Source organism: Triticum aestivum, chromosome 7A (genome assembly GCF_018294505.1).
Source record: "Triticum aestivum cultivar Chinese Spring chromosome 7A, IWGSC CS RefSeq v2.1, whole genome shotgun sequence".
Taxonomy (NCBI): domain Eukaryota; kingdom Viridiplantae; phylum Streptophyta; class Magnoliopsida; order Poales; family Poaceae; genus Triticum; species Triticum aestivum.
Window position 1 is genome coordinate 431,875,031 of NC_057812.1, and position 3,074 is coordinate 431,878,104.

The following is a 3,074-nucleotide window of genomic DNA, read 5'->3' on the forward strand; positions in this document are numbered from 1 at the left end:
GACATTCCTTGTCATTATCATTTTGAGTTTGTTGACTCAATATGTTGCGAATGCACGCAATCATCAGTTGATCCTTTTAAATTATCTCTCCGGCTCAGACGTCTTTCAAACATGAGCTGGTTCTCGACCAAACTATCTGTCATCGATTGTGCCTCTGGTATATTCAATTGATACGTCCTTGATCAGAACGTCTGTTTCTGATCCTTTGTTTTGGAAATCATAATTCCTTTGCATTTTAGCTTTGAATTATTCAGATGATTCCATAACCTATTGCATTTGCATTCCTTCCTCTTCTGGTTGAGTATCGATACTCACATCAGATCCTTTGTGGACCATCAAGTCCTGTGTTGGATTGTTATCCGACAGTGTCCTTCACATTTGATCACTTTGTGAGTTCTTCCCCTGATACATGATGCCCTTGTTAAGTTGTATCCTCTGCTTGGCCAACCATGCTCTGCTTTCGGGCTTGTGTTATTTACTCTTGAAACTTGTGGTATATGTTTCTAAGAAGCCCCTATGGGTTGAACATATGCCTTCTCTGAACCGTGTGAACCCGAAAGTTTTCACGAGTCATACTCTTCTGGTGCTTCACCAGACAAAATTTCAACACTGCAACTTCATCGAACATGAGAAGTGAATGAAAGGTTATGCATTGGAGAAGTGGGAGTCGACCTTGAACTTGTGTTCATGCCCATGGACGCGATATATATCCTATCATGAAAGCTTCTTGTAATAATAACTATTTCCTTGATAACTAACATATGGTATCTGTGAATTGATCCCTTGCAACCATGGTTCCGACCATGATTGTTCTTCTTTGATTCCATTTCTCGGACAAGTTAAAACAATTGTCTTCTATGGATCAATACACCAGTCCAACCTTTACTTTGATCTTGTGTCGAGTATTACCCCCCTGGTATCTCGAGATTATCATGGAACTGCATAACTTTTTATGAGTTCTTCATCAAGTGCTACCTTCCCACTGATTCCAATTTTTCGCGGGCTCTGAGTTATTGAACACTCAAAGACACCGATAACTGAACCGAGTCTGGTCTATGGTTCAACAACTCTTCAGTAAGCTTCTATAAGTACGAGTTTGTTACCCGATCACGCCATTCCTAGCCTGTTTGGCTATATCATTGTCGTGACGATTCTAACGGTGCTACCTGGTCCTTATTCTCGGAGCACCAATTTTCGACGATGAACTAACCTTACGTCGATTTTCCTCGTCATACCCTTTCACCTTAAACAACAAGCTTGAGTTCGAGTTTGTGTCGTAACTGTGGTTCCAATAACCTCTTGCTTCATCATTCCTTTGACTTGATGTCGTCGCTGATTGACTACATCTGCATGAAATCTCTCGACAACTGTGTCGTGATCATCATCAACCTTATGAGCTCTTCCAGGAATTCAATTGAATTCATGATGGGTAATACCATCCTTGCCCCTCGATGATTCCTGTTCTCATCGACCACTTTATTGCCTTCCGTTCAACACAACTTGTTCGTGTTTTGTGTAAACCTTGAGATCACTGCTACCCAGCAGTTGATCTTCCTTACCTCGGAAGTATTACCATCTCTTTTTGTCAAGAATGTGGTGAGAATTTCACCACCTCTTAATAATTCTTGATATCATAATACTTCTTGCCATCTTCGTTCATTCCTTGGTCCCCGTATTGTTTTCAACCGGAATACCGACAATGGAGCTAGGACGTGTGAATTCAAAACTTCTAACAACCCTATTGCTTTGAAGTGAATGGGCGATAGTTCGTTCTAAGTCCTTCATTAAATGAATCACCATTCTGACATTGGTCGTGCAACCCAACCCATATTTCGGGCGCACCTTTCAACCAATGTTTAATTGTGTATGTTTTCCTCGAGCATACTTCCTTATATCATTTGATCTGACAAATGTTATCTCCTTGTTCACTTAATGGTGGAAATCCATCTTTTGGGAATCTCGGTGAATTTCCGCTGAGTTCACCAGACACCTCCTTGTCCTCTCCTTGGGTTAATGATGGACTCTTGTTAACGGAAATCACTTCATAGTTCATTTCCCCGAGAATCTTACAATGTCATTTCGACGATTTGTGTTGCACCTTTTTCCTCTCGGACCCCCTGAGTCTGAGGTTTCATGACACCAATTGGATATGAATGTCGGTCAGATATGATGGTTGGGGACAACTTTCCAAGAGTTATGATGTTGATCCTTTGATGACCCGGTAACATGATGTCATGCCTAGCACCCCCCCCCCGGCTGGAGGACCTATCATTATAGATTCCTTTTCAGCAAGGTTATCCATTCATCCATGAGGAAATTGTAAGACTTATTCTACAAGTTATTCCTGATGGATCCTTCGTGCTTTCCAAAGTCTGATCTTCACCTGAAGACCATGTCAATGCTATCTCGAAGCATGTCAATGGTACTCCGATTTGCAACAGGAACATTTGAAGCACGATGCTAGATTTTATTTATCATTTATCCTAACACCATTGTATGGGTAATATCATGAGATTCTTCCCCCCCCCCTTACCTTAATGGTTTTCTACTTTCTATCCTATCATGTACATCATGCTCCGCTTGTCCTTGGAAGGGATGTAACCCTGAAATATGTGTTTAAACACATTTGCCTTGCCATTGTTCTGTGTAATTTGATAACCATATTTCCTTTCCGTTGTTTGGTTTAACCTTTCTTGAGATCTATATGATCTAAGAAGTATTATTCTCCTGCTTATGTAAACACCTCGATGTACAACTTTGTCAGTAAGACCCTGTTTCTAGTGTTGACGACATTTCGGTAGCCACCGACGGACGGGAACTTTGCCTATTGGTCCGCCTCGTTCAACGAGCAGGAAAATGGTTCTCTTCGTCCCTCGCCCTTGGTATCAATGTTGTTGTCGACATAACTGACAGGCTATCCTCTGACATGTCTTGCTTACATGATCGTGCGAGACATTACCGCCCTTCCTACTTTTAACCCACATGGTGGGCCCATAACCCACAGTTCCACCAGGATCGAAACCTGACTCTCCTGTACACCCCCTGTTCCCAAAGTTATTCCTCCTGCGTGGACT